This window comes from Anas platyrhynchos, chromosome 6 (genome assembly GCF_047663525.1).
Source record: "Anas platyrhynchos isolate ZD024472 breed Pekin duck chromosome 6, IASCAAS_PekinDuck_T2T, whole genome shotgun sequence".
Lineage (NCBI taxonomy): Eukaryota > Metazoa > Chordata > Aves > Anseriformes > Anatidae > Anas > Anas platyrhynchos.
Window position 1 is genome coordinate 16769290 of NC_092592.1, and position 18711 is coordinate 16788000.

Consider the following 18711-nt stretch of genomic DNA (forward strand, 5'->3'; position numbering starts at 1 on the left):
AAAAAAAAAAAGTTAAATCAGGGAGCCTTTCTAGAGGTTCTCCTTCCCATATGGGTTTTTGACAATTCAGTTCTTGCACTGACTACAGGCAAGTTTTAGGCGACTTCTTACTGTGCACAAATCTGCAACAGCTTAGTTTATAGCCCTTAGCATAAGCAAGGAAATATAGTTAACTCATTGCATTTTGACCATCTATGATTTAGAATTACAACAATCAGGCACCAATTTTCTGCCATACTTAGGTACAAATTCACATTAAATCAAAACCTCACAAGACAACTTGTGTTCTAATTTGTGTTATCCCACTTCATGTGAAACAGTGTTCTTGATTTTAAATGTTTTTGTTCCCTAACCCATGCTAAAATAAGCCACGATAATCCTTTAAAACATATCAAGTTATTCTGCTGGTAGTTCATTAATAAACTGGTTTTAAATTCTTGTGGTCCTGTCACCCCTTACATGTATCTTCTTGAACAGTTCATTACTGTGTCCTTCAGCAGATCACAGTGCTTAGCTGAATCAGATTCACTTGAAGAGATAAAGTATTTAAAGACATCTCTTGAGCGGATACAACCATAACCGACCCAGATCTTGTCTCCTCCTAATACTAGCTAGTTCTGTCATCTTCCCTCAGACAGGGGTTAGGATACTTCATCTTAGTAATAAGATGTATCTTCTGTCTCTCAATTTCATTTGTTTCCAGCCTGAAGTAAATTTATTTAAACATAAATAAAATGCTATTAACTACAGCTTTCTTATTATGAGAATAGAAAAACAGATACTTGACTACTTAATTTTCATTATAATTTTCCTGTGGCTCAGATAAAGTGATGCAAAAACAAACCCATTTAACTTGGAAGATGACAGAACTGAAATGGTGAAGAGACCTGAAGGAAAAACTTCACATTAGTGAACATTGTAGTTTTGATTACTATTTTTTCTGGACTAGTACACAATTTTAATATGGACAGATGTCCCTTCAACATATAATATCATGCTACAGCAGAAGAAAAGAAACCTCCACAACTTTCCACATCAAGAAAAGAAACTTCCCAAATGTTATATCACTTCTTTTAAGAGTGAAGTAGAACGCACATTCCACGGTCATCTAACTGGCAACAAAGATGTTTCAAGTTGAAAAAAAAGAAATCAGAACAACATATCTCCATAATAAAATACTGCCCTTTATTTCAGAAATTATTATTGCTTTGCAAAGTGACTGGAACTATTGTAATGAAACCACAGCCACATGCATAAAGCAACCCAGATTCATTTCATCACTGTTGAGACAACTGAGACACGAGGAAAAGAAAAACTGAACTTCAATTGTGGAGTCCAGCAGAATGCTGTTGTGGCATCAGGCAAAAACTATGGTACATATGAGAAATTTATTAGCTAAAGCACAAATGGAGAAGATCTTAGTTTTCTTTCATTACTACAACTTCCCCTTAACTCATAGAATATCCTGAGTTGGGAGGGACCCGCAAGGATCAGTGAGTCCCACTCCTGGCACCACACAGGTCTATCCAAAAATTCAGACCATGAATATGGTCTCAGGATATTCCAGCAACGTATCCAAATAGTTTATGTCCAATAGTTCCTGTAAGTTAAAGAACTGATAAAATGTACTGAACACCACCTAGTCAGGCCAGAAGACTTGAATTGAACCTTTTAACATCTTCAATGAAGGCGTCACCTACAGGATCTTCATTATAGACCCTTTGACTTGGCATCACCTTACTATTATGTTATTGCTCAAACGTAATTAACTCAGTGCCAGCTCCACTGAATGGGTAAATATCATAACACATTTTATAAGGAAAAAGTCAAGGAAAAAGAGTTACTTCATGATTATAAGCTTAAAATTCTGGATAGACCTATCACACACAGAAGCAGATGTCATTTCTATTGTGACTTGTTAAAGGTAATGTAGTCTTTGGGCAGAACTATACATTTAATGTCTATCATATGGTTCTCTCCCTTCTCCTGCTCATAGGCATCCTTTTTTAAAAGGCATCAGGCTGTATTTCTGCCACCTTGGCATAAACTCACCAGAAAGAAAAACTATGATGAAGTTGGCTACCTCTGTGAATGAGTGCAGCTCCTCTTGGCAGTATTTTTACCTGAATGCTCAAGAAGAGTGAATGGAGGCAAGTCATATTTTGCACATGGACATCATGACACACTTCTAGTAGTGGATGATTTCACTCAAATACATTCAATACAAAACAGAAATTCCCTCTAAGAAATGCATGTGTAGAAGTGCGAGAAAGTGGGATCTTGAGTGCTAGCATATGCATTATTGAAGATTGGAAACATCAGAAATGTACCACTTAAGTCTGCACTTTTTTGCTGATTACTAAAATAAAGTTTTGAAACTGGTGGAGTCCTCTTACACATTTATCTATATGAGATGTCCCCACAAAGTAACAGGAAACCGGCAGCCTGGGAACAGATTTAAATTTCTGATCCTGTTTCTGCTCATGAAGTCAGTAGCAAGGCTTCCACTGACATTAGTGAAGCTGAATGAGATCCCAACTTTTCTGCACTGGTTTGTTATGGATTTCACCGTGGCCCTGGCTTTTACATCAAGTAACATCAATGAGTTTGGACATGATTGCACGAGTAGTTTGTGTTGCATGTGACTGTCACAATGCTGTTCAGACATTACAACAAGCAACGCCTAGACACTGGCATAACCATTTCACAGTATGTGGGAAGTATTGGAATTATCTCATTTTCAAGCAGGTTCGTTCTTCATTAGCAAGTGCCTTCTTGTTAGAGGAAAGGCTGATACAACAAACAGCTAGGTCACTGTCAGTGGGTGTCACCAAAGACTCTGTAGCAGCAAGAAATGAATGCAGATGAAGAGAGATGAGCAAATAATACGAGAATCAGGTAGTCCTGCAGCCACTGCACAAGCTCCTACAGTTTTATCTTAGCATTAATTGTCATTCAATTCCCCACAGCATTCTAAAACCTAGATGATCAGGTAATAAGAGGTTGAGTGGTATGCATAACATCAAGCTGATTAAATTTGTTTACTGATAATTCTTTCAGGTTCCCTTGAATATCATGTAATTTTCAAGTTTTATTTCAAACAGATTTTATGTAATGTATTATTGACAACATCCTCATGGACCATTTCTACAATGTCATTCAGGATAATTATTTCACAACAGATTTTCAGAGTCCCTGATTCCTGTTGGGATTCACTTTTGCATAAATTACAGAGCAGAATATTTAATCAGTGTCCCCATTACAACCCTATGGCTTATTTTTAGGAATAAGCAATGAGAGAATGGATAGATTTCAAGAGGGGTGAGGGAAGGAACAGTGTATTTGTACAATTGCAGCATTAGGATTTTCCTCAGCTATATTTTCTAAAGCACAGCAGAGCAAGATAACTGTCCTGCAGCATCTTCGCCTTTTTTTTTTTTTTGGAAGTAAACATAGGCATTAATCTTTTGACTGTATTAAATTAAATATTAATGTTAACAAACCACGTAATGTGGAGTTAAAAGCTATTAACATTTAAACCACATTTTCCCTATGTTTGTTCCCAAAAAAAGGAGTTAGCCCCTCTCTAATAATGCCAAAGCAGTAGTAAATCCAAGGATTATGACTATGGGAAGTGGTCAGGCTTTTTATATATACATATAGATGGAAACTGGACAATCCCTTATCTGGTAATGCTGAGAAATCCTTACGCTTCAAAATATTAATGTACATTTCTTGAAGTAACATGCTCTATAGCCTCAGAGTCAGAGCTGGGCACTGTGCTTACTGCTAATAAAAGATAATTAATCAGGCAAACCATTACAGTCCTGGGATCTGGCAATATATTAAGAGTAAAAAAAAAAAAAACAACACACAAATCAACCAAAAAAAAAACACCAAATGAACTCATTTCTCTAATAGATTGCAAGTTGCCCAATAACAATATTTAAAAGAACATTAAAGCAGAAACTCAGCCTGATCAACTGGAATCTGTTTCCCTGAATAAGACTAAGTTATGTGTTTACCTTACTCTGTGTGTGAGAATCCACTTATTTCAGCAGTGGTTTTAGACCACCAGAACACACTAAGCAGTAGAAAAAAGGCACTATGTTGCAGTAGCCAGTGTCACAGCTGTATTTCAAGCCTCTGGCAGATGAGCAAAAAGGCATTGTTAATGACTCTGCAGGGGAGAGGGCTCTAAGTACAGCAAGGAACTCAAAAATCAAGTACCAGCTTGAAGAGGGGGTTGTGATTCTAACAAAACAGATTCAATCAAAGAAATCCTGGCTAGCACTGGGAAACACAACAGGCAGCATAGGCAAGGCTGCATCCCACTGTTCAAGCTCATTTTGCACCCCAACTTCACCCAGAACTATGATTAGCAGGGAACAACTATTTTCTACAGCTAAGGCTTAAACTTCCAAGAGTACTTAAGGAGTCAAGAGGAGCTGAATACTGGAGCATCTTGGTGACCTTTCTCTAGATAGTGTGACCTCTGGGGACTCAGCACGATACAGTATTGTTGTGTGGCATGTCCAACTCCTTGAAAGGTCCCTTGTAATATCCACTGAAGCGATTAAGCTGTGTATTTACCAAATATATTGTTTGTGAGGTGTGCGTCAAGAGCACGAGGTCCACAGACAAAACAAACACTGCATCATTCTTACTTTTCCCAGCCAGTACAGCTAATCAACGTTCAACACTTTCCATAATACCAGGACTGTATATGGAAGACTACGACCTGACCAGCTACAATGACTGAGTCTGCTTGTGAATAGTCACACATATATACAAGTTGCTGACTGATAATGCATCATGCTGCTGAAAACCACAAGGTCCAATCATCCCAGAGACTTCATTTCATGTGTTTATTGTCCTTCCACAGAACACATTTCTCTTAGCTAACGTGATCTCTCCTGAGCCACCAGCACCATGAGGCTGACTCGGCGAAGGCTCACCCTATCATGCAGCCTACAACACAACAATTTGTGTTCTACGCTCTAGACCCCTATTGCACCTTTTACAGGGGAAGACAGATATAAACTAATAGCATCTGTATACTCAAGTTCCTACAGAAGAAAATATAGCATTCAAAAGCAGCCCTATCATTTGTATTTTGACTTTGTATGCAATACAGCAATATTCCAAGTCAGCGTAACCTCCCAGCACTTAACCTAAGACAGCAATTATTTTTTTCAATTATTTTTTTTAAACGAGGCATTACACAGAGCCTTGTATGTACCTTGTTGGTACATACAAGTAAGGTTTTCTGTGTTTTGCTGTGGGATCACTTCAAGAGGTCCAATATAAAGCAATGTATTCATTTATTTACTGTATGCAGATCCATAAAATCAAATTCAAGCCTTTTATTACATGAAACATACAATTAAGTTGTCCTTTACCAAAAGAGTTCCAGAAGCTCGTTCTTTCTGATGTTCCTTCCTCTCCTTTTATTTTTTACATTTAATTTTTTACATAACAAATCACCTTGACAATTAGGGAAAACAGAGGCAACTAGACTTACGATCTAGCAAGGACCTTGGGAATATTGCCAATAGCAGCAGCCATGTGTCTATCTAGAATAGCAGTTCTTGACAGAGCTTACTGAATTAACCCACCTCTAAGCCTATGGATATGAACAGAAGCAGCTCCAGCTTGAGAAACAAGTGCTAATGAGGAAGCTCACCTCCCCTCTCGTCCACCACTGGTTTAGGACCAAAGCAAATTGTTTTACACAATTAATTCGGTAAAGATCAAGGCCATTGCTTGACTAATTTAATATTAGAAAATCTCATTAAAAAGCCCTTAAAAATACATTTGATCAAGATAATGGTATAGATACTGCTTGGAAGAATCCAATCAAATAGTTCTCCTCACATGCCCACACTTAAATAGACGTGAAACACTGGAAACCATTGGCTACCACAATGCACACCAACAGCTCTATCATACCCTCTACCCATACACTATGCAGAACAGTGGAGAGAGCTGGGCAGCGCTGCCACAGGTTTCCCTCCCACATCTTGCACCAACCCTGCAAGGGAGAGCCAGGGCACAGAGAGCCTCAAGAGTCATCTCATGCAGCTCCTTCTCCCTCCCAGCACAGCAGAAGATGCAGCAGCAAAAGCAGCACAATAATACAGTACTGTGGCTCCATGCATTGATACGCTCCCCCTCTGACACCTCAAGAGCAGCCTACAGCTGAAAGACACCATAAAGGATGGGCCTGAGGCACAGTGAAGGGGTCCCACATATTATTGAACTCTGGGTCAACTCTGGTCAAAATCAAAATGTGTACTGAAGTTGTTGTTACATCCCACATCACAACCCATCCAGGGCTTTTCATCTTGGGAGAGCAGCTGCATGCACACTGCTACACCTCAGGAGGGCTGTGCTGCTATCACCATCAGGTTTGTCATATATCAATTTTTAGAAATATACTTTTTTTTCCTTACATGAACTTGAACAGATTTAATACTGGAGCATAAAAAGGAATTATCACTTTATAACCACTGCCTGATGAGCCAGCTCTTTGACATGCAGAAGACCACACTGGGGTCTGTTAACATGTGATAAAGCTCACAAGGAACAAAGGTCACGAACAAAATGAATACGAAGTAAACACCAATGGACAAAAAGCAGAGATTAATCTTCATCGTCTCTTCCCAAAGAGGTGAGGCTTGGTAAATCATGGTCTTGTGACAACTGGAACTGGCTTGTCTGTGTGTTTCCTATGTATCATTAGCAAGGATTAAAGCTCATTATTCCATGTTTTCCCCACCTCAGTGACTAGGGCAATGTTTGCCAAAAGCAATGCCAGACAGCTCATCCTGCATTTTAATCAGCAGAGAATAGCATCTCCCACTACAACATTTAACAGGAGGAGAGAAAGATCAAATCAAAGACTTTCAGGAGACATAGACACCAGACTAGTTCAGGAAAGTACAGCTGCAGGTCGATGAGCTCTCCATGAAATGGCCGGGCACCTTGAGGCATGTGAAGTGGCTCAGCAGCAGAGAATACCAGCAGTACTGGGGTGGCAAAGATAGCACCGCTTCACAGTGGCCTCCAGGCTCATTTATAGAAGCTTTGAAAATATTGAATATTTCGATTACGTTACATGAATTTAAATCTAACAGTTTTATATGAATATATGCAGGTCACTGAAGGACCAAAGATGACCAAGCACATAATTTCTCAATTTTATCCCAAAAAGAACCACAATCTGATGTTGAGAAAACAAAGCATCACAATAATCCCAGAGGTCTAACCAATTTCTTTAAAACCTCATCTGTCTGAAATCTCATCACTCTTCCTGATATAGACATGGATTTGAAATAAATCTGATCCTGCTTTATTCTCCCAGTGTTGTGAAAAAAAAATTTACATCTACCCTCCCAGCTGAACATATGCACTGTTCTAGGTGTTCTCTACAGCAAACAGGAGAAACGTCTTGTCTGTGTGACATGCATTTTGTAGTCAATGGTATTAACCCCTTAAGCAATAGCACTTAGCACCACTATGTTGTGTCATTATGTATTTAGGCACATCGGGTCAAGGCTTCAATTTCTGTATGCAACAAATTACTAACAACTACCTAAAGTGCTGATCCAAAGCTTAATTAAGCCCTTGGAATTCTTCTATTGCAGTTAAAAGCTTCCTATTGTCTTTGCCCTTAACTCCTACCTGAGTTAAGTTACTCTGGGTACAGGCAATGAGAGAGTTCCCCATCCCCTGGCCCCAGCCAGGAGCAGCCCTGGCATCAGGCACCTCACAGTGGATGGGGACAGGCTCTCACCAGAAGCACATGGGTTGGACACAGCTGCGGCTGCCACAGTGTTGGCAGCTGGGCAGCAAGGGTGAGAGACTCAGCTGCCAGATGCCCCCAAACCAAGGGGCAGGAAGCCCTCCCTGAGGTTTCCGTGCACTATATCTGTGTGTATACATGTATATATGAAAATATAAAAGTGACTCACATTGAGTCATAACAAAAAAAACAACACTAGATGATCAAGAACTGTGATGATGAATGACAGGCATTATTATTTATGAAGGAGAAGTTCATGGAAGGTAACTCTTACTAGACTGCCCCAGAAAATAACGCCATACAACAGCCTCTACTTATCCAGTCTGTGTCCTGATGGCCACTGTTTGAATAGACATAGACATCAAAAAAAAAAAAAACACTAAACTAAATACAACAACAAAAATAACTATTTTTTCCCCACATGCACACATCCATTAGATGTTTCTTAAATGTGTTTTATGATTCTCCACCAAGTTCTGTTATTCTCTGTGGGGATATACCAGCAATATCTCATAGAAGATAATTAGAAGGCACTGTGCACAAGAAAACAGTATGCAGGCTTCAATAACCAGACAGAGAAGGTGAAAGAAAGAATTAGTGTTAACATTTTAGAAATAATATGAGATGAAACAAGGTTGCATTCTCCCACAAGTTAGTTCATGATGTACCACACAAGGCTGTGGGTTTTTTCCTTTAGAGTACGTACCTGTGTAGCAACTTATATGCTTTACTATTTACAACCAGATAATGGATATAATTGAAATGGATATTTCTCTTTCTGTCAGATAGGCAAATCCAAAGGGCAATTTCGACTTTGATTCTTGGTACATTTAGGATGTATTATACATGTATAAGCAGCAGGTTCTCTGACATACCATTTTCAAAAGCACCTGTATGGTAAGTGACCCAATTCAAACCTTTCTTATATTAAGACTTGGACAACCTTAATAATGGCATTTTAACAGTTGCATATGTGACCTAACACTGGCATGATTTCCAGTTAAATCCCAGCCCTTTATTCCAGGCTGTGCTCCAGCGTGGGTCAGATGAAAAGGCCAGAGCCCAGCCAGCCCTCAGTCACTGGGGGGCTCTGCCTCACACCTAGTGGGGCATGGCTGGTGGCCAGCAGCCCTTGCAGCCCCCCCACAGCAGCCTTAATGACCACAACCCACTGGGACTGAGGTTGGTCAAGGGGCAGGCAGCTCCCCCAGGAGCCAACATTCGGGGTTCAGGAGGGATGCACAGCCTAGGAGGCAGGGCAGGGCTTGCTGGGCAGGAGGAGAACTCGCCTTCTGCTGCCATGCCCTCAGCTGACATGGAGCTATTTGCTGAAAGCCATATTTACCTTTTTACACTCATTTCTGCTCCACATCGATTGACAAACAGAAGAATTAGGACTAGAGGATTGGACAGGGATAATTCACATGTCAGCCAGATAAAAGCAATTCAGCAGGTTTTGGCCTTTCAGTATCATCCCTGTCAGAGGGAATATGATAGATAAATCCAATAATGTGAGATAACAGCAAGGAAGCTGGCTTTCCAACTCACAGCCAGCGACAACAGTGAAAAGCCAGCATGAACACCAGGCCGAGCCTCCTCTAGGCCAGGAAGCCTTACTGCAGGTCTTCATCCCCAAGCCTCAGTGCTCCCCAGATACAAGTTCATATAACATATTTATTTATTCATTTGCTTGTCCTGACTGAGTTTTCCCACACAAAACCATGGAAATAATTTATCTTGCCACTCTCCCCTGAGACCTGTTTTTCCACCAGCTTTTTGTACTTGCCTTTTTTTTTTTCTTTTAAACACACATGAATTCCAGTGAGTTTTACATGAACAGGTCTACAGTTAATAACATAGGAAAAAGGCAGAAGCTGATGAAAAGACCAGTCCTTAAGCAGGGAGAAAAGGATCTAAATTAAAATGTTGAATCAAGTACCAGCTGTTTCTGTGGCTCTCCACAAGCCACAACATCCTTCTGCCCCTGCTCCCTATCAGTGAGACCATTAGCTGAATAAATGATAGTTAAAAAACCATTAACAACAGTCAGATTTACTAGGCTTCATCAGTTAGGTTCTCCTGGTGTTGCAGGATCCTAGCTCACAGCCTTAAGGATGAGGCTCCTTTTCTCGAACATGCAAAGTCATTTATTATCATTGTCTCCCTTCTCAAATCTTTTCCCAATAGCTACTCTACTGGAGAAGTTTGGGGATGACAGGGGGAATAGGTTATACTTTCTGATATTCAGAACAATGTTTGCTTTCCTTTTAAAAAAAATCAAGATTAATTTTATCTCACTTTTCCTTTCTTTATCTCTAACTCAGAGCAGGGAACAAAAAGCCAAATGGATCCTGCTAGCTGGGTTTCATGTTGCTGACTGGGCTCTTTCTCCCAGGGTTCAGGCCAAGGCTGCGATGGTACTGCCGGCTGTAACCGTTCAAGCTCAACAGCCCAGTGGGACTAATTACTGCATTTACAGTAAAACATGCAAGGAAATGTATCTCCCTATCTCCATATAGCCAAGTTTACTGAAGGATAACCTACTACATTACACAGATTAATACTCCAGTGAGTAAATTAATCCTCAGAATTTCACTCACTACTTGTGGCTTATAAATTTTAATTGGCTCTGAACTGCCACATGAATTTATGTGAATGTATACTGATGAAGTAGAAGGGATCAGAAATTATTCTGTCAACACTCACAGCCCAGAGATAAGATAACTGGATATGTTGAGACCAATTTATAAACATTTATATATGTTTGCTAAGCAGGACTCCAGCTTATTTTAGAGTTGCACCATCACAGATTACATACAACTCCACTGAGGAAGAAAGAAGGAGCATTAGTTGAGATGGAAAAGCACTGTCAGAATGCAAAATACTCCTATTTTGCCAAAAGCCAGATCCAAAGCTGAAGCATAAGCACTGCTCTTGCTACTTTTGACTGCACTGTTATTGATCACAGTCAATCAATATTACTGGTACAGCAATCAGAACAGCTTCCTTATATGCTGACACAGTAGTACTCCATGCAAGCTTTTATTTCCACAACCATTAACTATGGCACCAAGCTTTCACAGGTATTAAAGTGCCTAAAGATATAGGTAGAAGCTTCTGGCAAGTTATACACCTTTCTCTAGTTCTGTCGTTGGTACAGAATTTTCTTCATCTAAAGCTGTTTACAAAGATCTGGCTCACTGGTTCAATCTTCCCCCAGTGGGGATCAGAATAGAATCAGTTCCTTGAGATATTACAAAGATGGTCTGAGATATTTAGTAGCAATTAGCAAGGAGGAGAATCAGAAAACTGACACACCCTATGATAACTGTCAAGGCTTCTTAAACCTGGTAACACAAAGAGCCAAGTCCATCTCCTTTCTGCCACCCAAATATAAGTACTTTGCTAAAAGGCAGGAAGTAAAATTGCTGTTTAAGGAGCACCTCCCTTACTTGCCATCAAGCATTTCTTCATTTAAACATCTGTAGCATATTAAAATAATGCTGACACTACATTAATTAAATAAGTTTGCTATCAATATAAACAATATGAACTAATGAGAAGTTGCTTTTTTCCCCATATTTATTTCCATAAAGCTTTTCATCCTACATCAACCTTAAGGTTTCAACAGAAATTTCTAAGATGCTTCACAATAGGTGTTTTAGAAATTCCATCCAGCAACATCAGCAGTAATGCTGCTCTACAGAACAAATGGGGCCCTAAGTTTAAGACAGCTCCTTGCCTTTTCCATTTTAGAGGAGGATCTCTAAATTGTCACAAGAAGTACTTCTAGAGCAGAACATCTGAGCCACTGCATCTCAGAATGCCTTTCATAATGCGATTTCAAGCTCTGTGACCAGAGTCCTGCATTCACTATAGCATGTAGCCATAACTTTAACCCCCCACGACGATGATAGCCACCTGAAAGATAAAACCAACACCTATCTTTGGAAGCCTTTAATACTCAGTTACTTGATTAAAGGGGACTTAAAAGACAGCGCAACTTCTCTTAGAGACCAACTTCTTATAATCACAAATACAAGTATCTTGTAGCAAACCTCAGGAATGCCTTGGAGTCTCCAGTACTCATAGAAGGACACCATGGATACACCCAATGATTTCGCAATCACATATATAAAATGTATGTTTGAGGTTTGCTATAGCAAACTTCAAAAGATCTACAGCCCTGTAAATCTTCCTTTTATGCTCTGCAGCCATGCATGTTGTCACTAAGTTACAAAAAACATTTAAAAAATTAAAAAACAAATACCATAGAAGATACAACCTAAAAAATACAAAGCTGCACTACCTCTTACTCGTTGAATATATTATGTAGTTTTTAAGTACATAGGAAGAAATTCTGTTTCCATCTTCCAGTTTTAATTTTAAGGGTAGTTTGAAATATTCATAATCAACTACAGAACACCTATGTTAAAAACGCACTTTTTGACTCAAAAGGTAAGGGTTCAATTCCCTAATAAGTGAAGGCCATCAAAAGAAATACCTTCTTTTTCGAAATATTTCTTCCTAATATGTTTTGTTCATCCACTCAACACGATTTATTTTGCTGTTATATTCTCTCCCTGCTTTTTTTTGGCATATGAAAAATTAAATTTAGAAGTAAATCAAACTTCTTTACTTTAAAATCAAAGAAAAAGTTTCAGTTCCAGTTAGACATTATTTCACTCACATATTTAAATTCTGTCTCTTCTTTCTACGAATCCCCAATTACTGAATAAAATTACTGAGGCTCTATCAGTCTTAAACAGAGAGTCCATAGTTTTCCTACCTTTATCTAAGTTCAACGAGTTTTTAGTTTGTTCTCCTTGAATTCTAGGTAAATCTGGTGATCCCTAGAAAATCCAGGTGTGCTTGAGGTAAACAGTCATTCTTCTACCTTCTCATCCAGAGAAAACAAACCTTTGAATGTTGAACTATTCCCTTCCACTCTTCTTTCATTATGACTTCTTAAGTTTAAGCAACACAGCCCTCAGAGCAGAAATACTGGCAGTAGCCCAAAACAAAGCAAAACAACCCCCCCGCCCCCCACTTGTGTTATGGGTAATTGTTACACCACAGACCTGCTGACTGGTAAACAGAAAATGAGCATCAGCTGGGCTTTATACCATCAGTAGCTACAGGTGGGGTTAGACAGGAATCTCCACAATGTTAGGGCTAACAGCAATGTATCTGTAATACTGTTCAGCCTATTAGGAGTCTTTTACTAAATTGTCTTATCTATTTATTTATTTATTTATTTTTAACAGAATAGGAGAAAAAATGTATGATTGGTTTTGTTTTTTTTTCTTCTTAGTAAAAGTTTGAGTTACTTCAGTTATACATAGAAGCATTAGCTCTATTTGCTTCCATTCATGCTGTATCTATATGTTTTGATATCAGCTCTTTATTGAAACATCTCAGCACTTTCTATTTGCTTAATAAGTAATATAACTAACATCTGTTATGCATTTGTTCTTCTATTCCCTGTGGGGAGAGAAAAGCATGCAGTAGAGCATTTTGTAATCCCTGGTATATTATATACTCTACTATGTTGTTTTCTGCTTTAGCGTTGCATGCTAGGTATCAACTGGAAATCAACTGATGGCCCTTTATTTTACTTTTCTAATACTATCCAGATTGCCCCAGACAAAAGGGGTTTAGACTTCTCTGGCTAGGAGTTTTGTAGGACAAGAACATCATTTTTCTAAGAAGCTTTAGTGCTTTGTCAATATTTAGGAAAGCATACACCAAAATTAGCCTGCTCTGTCTGCCTCAGAAAGCACTGGGCCAAAACATCAAAAAAATAAACCACAAAGTTCTTCAGAGTAGTCTTGGCTAGAGACATCACACAGTTTGACCTAGCGCATTATGTGTGGGCCAATGAACTAATTACATAGTAAATATTAGAAGACCTACTCGTTCATTAGACTAATTGAGCTAATGCTGTCCAGACAATAAAATATGAGGAGTGAAAGCTATGTGCAAACAAAACAGCTGTAATGACTTCCTGATAAATACTTCCAAGCTGAATAAGGCTAAAGGATATTACTCAAGGGTAGCAGAAAGATCTCCTCTGCACAGCAGCAATAATCTATATATCCGTCGAGAATTTAAATACCCGATTGAGATATGCAGCATACTATGTTTACTACAGATGCAGGGGAAATGTTGCAGCTAAGTGGCTATTAGAAACCAGCATCCCTGAATTCACAAATAGAAGCTTATTGGTTTCAAAATCGGCAGGTTATGGCTGGTCTTCAGAATGACACTATACCAGATTTCAAGGGAAATGGACAAAAGGTTCTGGAACTAAAGGGTTGGCACAAATGACAAAGTAACCATTAGAATTCAGAGTCTAATTGTTACCTTCCCAGCAAAGCAAGATCCAAATAAAAGGGAGAAAATTGCGCTTCTAGGTCTTATATGCCTCGATCAATGTACCCTTGTTTATAAAAGCTCAGATTTTAAACAGATATCAAATCAGTTTATTAGCTCTGAGCTGAGTTGTTTGTTGAAGACCAAATCTTGCTTTTTTTAGAACCCTTTGTGTCATTGAAAAATAGAGTGTTAAAGCTTCATTCACCCTGTCAGAAAGCCCCACTGCTGACAGTCAGTCTTGACAATAGCTATAAATGAACAGGTTCTGAGTACAGCCTTGTTCCCTAAACTGATTTTGTTCTTCAGTGGGATAGCACAGCACAGAACAGAGGGGGAATGCCCACTTTATCTCCCTTTTTTCTGCTATAACCAGGAGAGCTCAGGAATCATTTGACCTTTTCTTTGGCATTCAAACAGCAGGAACACAGGAGTGTGCTTTTGTGCATCTCTACGTGCATGAGCATATTACAATACGAGTACACAAACCAAAAGCCTGACAAAAGCCCTCTGGAAGAGTAAAGTAAGCTAGGAGGAGGGAATTTTATGCATAAAAATGAGAAAGGGTGAAGAAGAATACATAAAATAGAGTGGGAGGGGAGACAAAGGTCTAAGGACAAAGCAGCAATTCTGGAGCCAGTTTACAGAAACAGTAAGGTTCACCAAAACAGAAACTCTTTGCTCCACCACCCCTCTTTATCCTATTCAAAGGAATGCAGTTTCCAACTTTTCAGTGTCATCCTAGTCCTGTACGTGGAGATTATGTGACTGCCATATTCAAATTTTTTTCAACTCCCTCAAATGAGTTTTAAGAACCCATATTCTGCCTGGAATAACTCAAATGGAATCCATACATCACAGTACTTCTTCCTCTGCAGTTAGAGAAAATATTTATATCAAGGTCTTTAAGCATCTCAGTGATTATTAAAAACTTTGGGCTGAAGAAAAACAATTCTGAGAATTATTTCCAAGGGGACTGTCCTAAAGTTGTGCCATTCTTACAGTGCTGGTTGCTTGTATTCTTCCACGTATGTGAGTTATGAGACATGCACCCAAGTGATAGAAATCCCATCACTTACCCTTATCTAAGAGATATCCTCTAATTTGATATGAAAGTGTAAAAACGTTTTGAGAAATAGATCTCGGCAGAATTTACTGCAGATGCCCTTCAAGCCTCTGCCAGTAGAATCATTTATCAAATATGTGAGAACATGTCAGAGTGAGGATTTCTGAGCCTTGTCCTAAATTGCATTTTATATATGGATTAATGAATGAAGTAATAAATCAAGAAAGACTGCTGTGCTCCGATTACTCTCAGTTCCTCATACACAACTTCTTTTAATGTCCTACCTGCAAGGCAATGGGGGGAAGCAAAAGTGAGGGCATAGTACAGAAAAAGACAGGACTGGAGAGAATCAGATTTCCTCTTTATAGTGATTCTATCCATTGCTGCTTGCTTCTTTTTTGGTTGTAGTCCTGTTCTGTCTAAAAGCTGGGTTGAAAACAGAATTGTTCTCTCCTTAAAAACACCTGTGTGAGCTCTGGGAATGTGTTTCTTCATGCATAATGCAATAACCGGCCATCGTCTAGAAAGATGTGCATCTTATCTACAATGAAGTGCAGAAATACATCCCAGACTTACACATTATGACACCTCATATTACTCCACAAGAGTCAACTGCAGCCACTAACTTCAGTAGTTAGGTATCATCCTAAAGGTCTTTTCTATAAAGGACAAGAGCACTGATTTAACTGTCTAATTAACCTAAGACAACTGGTTAGAAGATGAATTGAAACCAGATGAGAACATCTACACAAAGAAATTACTTCAAATAATTTAACAAACATTTTAATGATGTGAATTTGCCATACATACAAAACCAGAATGCCATAGAAATGCACTAACTTTCATAGCCTATGCTAAGATAACTACTAGCAGGAAGCAAGCAAACAGAGCCCACGAGTCTTTTCTACTTATAAAGCAAATCTTTCTTCTGTAGCTTGCAGAAACTGTCTACGTTTATTTTCTTTTAGGCTTTATAATCTCTCTGGGAAGGAGTGTAAACGATGTAGAGACGTATCTGGCTCCCAGAGTGGAGAACTGTATGACCTGTAGTCACAAGTGCTCTGACAATGTTTGCTGTTGTGTTGCTGGAAAATCCCCCTTGCCCATCCCAGAGCTTTTATTTTTCCCTTATCCCTCATTTGCATTCTCTCTTTAATCCAAACAACAACATGAGTTCGGCATTTCGACAGGTTGTCATCAGTATTGCTTCTATCCTGAGGGCTAGATCCAGGATGTACAATTGTTCTCCACAGCCTCTTTCATCTCTCCTATAGAGCATTCAGGAGGATGCAAAAATATTTCAATGTTTTAACATGCACATGACTGTAGAAAAGGAGGATAGCACATTTTAGCATTCAAAAGGGTGGATGCCAGATTAATACAACAAACCTGGAAGAAGCTGGATAGATAGCCAGAAAGAGATGACATACGGTGCAGGAGAATGGATTTTAAATTGGTGCTGAAACAAGCCATGTTAGCACTGATGTCATGAATTCATAGAGTGTTTGCAAACCACAACAATTGTTTCTTCTCTCCTCAGGGCAGTTTGTTATATCTGCCAAGAGGAAAGGTGAAGAAGAAAGCACTAGTATGTTTTAAAGCATGATAAACAAAAAGTGTTCTGTATTGATGTGTGTGTTTGGAGAAGAGTTTGCTCTCTGCGATTTAAACAGATTCTAACTGGGCAAGGGTGGGAGTCCTTCAAGAGGAGGGACAAAGGGAAACAGAACCGTAAGTATGGTCTGAAGTCTGAATGCTGAACCTAACTAGCAATTTGCCCATGTCCCATCACATAATGCAGTACCTGGCACTTCCAACACACAAAAAAAGGAACTCAGGAAGTCTGTGGATTGTCCAGATTGTATTTATCCTATAGCTAAGAGGTCATGGTTATCTGCAAATAAAGCACAAATACAGGTATTTGCTTGCAGTGCAGTTTGACTCCAAAAACATCCTGACATTTTGTTTTTTCCTGTTACCCCTGTGCGCACACGTGGTTTAGAAACCCGTAGTTGATGGCAACCATGGAGGGGTCCCACCAGTGATAAACAGCAAAAGATGGTTCTTTCTCCCTTTTTGTCTGGGATGGCTCCATAGAAATAATAAATGATAAAATCAGAAAGAATTGTTTCACTACAGTGAGCAGATAAACACACTGAATATACATGACAACACGCAGAGGATCGTGTAAGAAATAGATATAACAGAGCTCCACTTCAAATTTAGAATAACCTCACCAAGTCTTCCCCAATCATATATTTTTTTAAAGAAAAATCATTTTGTGATGTATTACAAGATTTATGAGATCAAAACCGAGTTGTAAAATAGAACCAGTATTTCAATGTAGAACGGCCTCTCACTGCTTACTGTACAGTAGCCAGAACATTTCCCACTGATGTACGAGAGGAAGTTCAAGTTTAGTTCATTTCAGAAGCTCACACTTCAGAAAGGTGCTGGTATTGTTTTTGTGTTTGTTTTTTTGTTTGTTTGTTTTGTTTTGTTTTTAGTCTATGTAGATATTTCTTTTTCTTATTGGAGATATGTAACAAGTGTTCTAAAAGAGACAGATAAATGGCAAATTTTTATGTCCACAGACATGCCCAGCACAGGTTAACCATCTTCAGGTGACACCTCATCAGGCAGGCAATTTCTTGTCCTGTTCTCGCACTAATGGGTGCTTAACAACCTAGCTAAGTAGAGACAGCGGAATTAGTTCAGTAAGGGAAGCTTCAGCAAAAACAGAATTTTAAAGAATTTGAGGGTTTGTATATTTGCTTTTCCCATGTAATAGTCTTGGCCTTCATTTACATTTACGGCATTAGGGAAATCTTCTAAGTATTTTATCCATGTATCAATTATTCTCTGAAGAGGGCTTCACTGTATATCTACAATATTGCACTTGTGCAGTAAAAACAAGCATCTGAAGAACCCTCATGAAAACAAGTAAAAGCCAATTATTGTGATTTGTGTTTACATTCCAGCTGTCTTCTAATGAGATTTTTTTTTCCACGCCATTAAAAAAAAGCCGATGGTGCTGTCACTTCTGGACTTGGAGATTAAGCTTATGGAAGCATTTAAGTACATATTTCAGTTTTTGCCTTAGAGTTGATTTTCCTGAAAACATATAATTTAAACATACACTGGAGTGTTTTCATGAATTAAAGCTTGATGTAATAGACATAAGTAAATGTACAATGAGACTGAACTCAATCATCTGTCTGTATCAGCCTTCTTTCCCCAGCTCAGAGTAACCCCAGTGCCGTTACTTGTCTGTGATGATAAATGTGCGATGCATTTTAAATTTGAATGGTCTGGACCCCTTTTGCAGGGACATATCTTGCTTCCAGATAACTTCTTCCAGCCTACTAACATTTCTATGTGACTTCAAACTGGGGACCAATGACAAAATTACACCTTGTTGCTGGCAACACACAAGCCCCAACTTTTATAGAGTACCACTGAT

General features: G+C 38.9%; 1 long non-coding RNA gene across 2 annotated transcripts in view; it reads right to left on the reverse strand.

The window, feature by feature from the left end:
• The window catches only part of LOC101793336 (uncharacterized), a 542658-nt gene extending 529849 nt beyond the window's left edge, over positions 1-12809 (reverse strand). For both annotated transcript variants that reach the window (XR_005266771.2, XR_005266770.2), the window contains exon 1: positions 12597-12809. This is a non-coding gene — a long non-coding RNA (uncharacterized lncRNA). The remainder of the gene's footprint in view (positions 1-12596) is intronic.
• Between the last annotated feature and the right edge of the window lie 5902 nt (positions 12810-18711).